The following is a 1590-nucleotide window of genomic DNA, read 5'->3' as shown; positions in this document are numbered from 1 at the left end:
CTCTGATTCTTGATCCAAAACAGCCTTCAATTTCTCCTCTTCACTTTTCTTCTAACTTCTAGATTCCAAATTTTCACTGCATATCTCTCAATTGAAAGCTTCTCTTTCAATGGAAATCCAAAGAGGTTCCCTGAACACACGAAGATCTCACAAAACTTGCACTCTCGTAAGAGTGATTGTAAGGGTACGCCCATTTCTCCCGCACGAAATTGCAGCAAAAAATGGCAACCGGAGCTCCTGTATTTCTGTTATTGGTAGAGATTGTGATCCAAGAGAGGAAGTGACTGTTCGTCTTAAAGATCCTGACTCAGGTGCGTAGTTCTCGACGTTTCTTTCTTTTGGGTTCCAAATAACTTCTACTATAATTTGCCTGCTTTTCTTTTTGTAGTCTTTCTACAAAAGAGATAACAAGTCATGATTTTTTAATGCAGATAAACATTAATCCTGCTTAATTATATCATTTAGGATCTTATATAGAGTGTGATAACAAGTCAAAAGCAGGATTAGTGGTGGTAAAACCTCCATCTAAAGCTAAATTATGCCCATTCATGTACTTGGATTCATCACTGATGGCTAGATAAATTGCAGCTTCAGCCACATCTTCATGTTTAAGTTTCTCCCATTTGAGTATACACCATTATTAGACCCTCCATCCTCATCCATCTTGAAAAAAGCTCATCCGCAATATATGGCATTTGAATGTATAAATTATTTCATTAATGAAATTAAATTACAAAAAACTAATTAATATATATTTTTATAATAAAAATTAATGACTAATAATAATATAAAATTATGTTTCTATTGCTCAATTAAGTGATTCTTAATTCCTTATTTATATAAAAAAAAAAATAAAATAATGACTGAATCTGTAAGAACTTAAAACAAATTGTGGAACATCTATTAGAAATATTATAACATACTTTCAACATACAATAATTGAGAATGTATCATTATGTCATTGGAAAATTCGTTGATTATTTGATTCTTTAGCATGTATCGTTTGCTCTTACTTTTATCTTTATTTTTACTTGTTATTTCGTATTAATAAAAAAAAAAAAAAGAAAAATCCTATCATCATCTATCAATTATAAATGCTCGACATCATCATCATTGTCAACTTCACAATATTGTGAGTAATGCTACTTGACCCAATAATAACATGCCTCAATTAATCCTAAAATTTTAATTTCTAAAACTCTAAACTTAAAATTCTAAAAATTTAAATTTTAAACTCTAAAAACCTAAAATTCTAAAATCTGAACTATATAAACTCTAAATTTTAAACCTTAAATTATAAACCTTAAACCTTAAAAATCTAAATTCTAAAATTTAAACCCTAAAAATCTAAATTCTAAAAATCTAAACTTAATTTTAGAATTTTAGAATTTAAACTTTAGGGTTTAGAGTTTAGAATTTTAAGATTTATATTTTTAAAATTTTGATTTTTATGGTTTAGAATTTAAATTTTTAGGATTTGGATTTAAAATTTTAAGATTTAAATTTTTAGGGTATATATATATAAAAGATCAATATCAAATCTATACAAGTTAGCCACTTTATTATTATCATCTTTTTTAATACGATAAT

General features: G+C 27.0%; 1 long non-coding RNA gene across 1 annotated transcript; it reads left to right on the top strand.

The window, feature by feature from the left end:
- The first annotated feature begins 263 nt into the window (after nucleotides 1–263).
- LOC131175518 (uncharacterized) lies at nucleotides 264–612 on the top strand. The gene is made up of 2 exons (XR_009145707.1): nucleotides 264–311; nucleotides 432–612. It is a non-coding gene; the product is annotated as an uncharacterized LOC131175518 (long non-coding RNA).
- The last annotated feature ends 978 nt before the right edge of the window (nucleotides 613–1590 follow it).

Source organism: Hevea brasiliensis, chromosome 17 (assembly GCF_030052815.1).
Source record: "Hevea brasiliensis isolate MT/VB/25A 57/8 chromosome 17, ASM3005281v1, whole genome shotgun sequence".
NCBI lineage: Eukaryota > Viridiplantae > Streptophyta > Magnoliopsida > Malpighiales > Euphorbiaceae > Hevea > Hevea brasiliensis.
The sequence above is the reverse complement of the archived record's forward strand: the minus strand, read 5'-3'. Positions and strand labels throughout refer to the sequence as shown.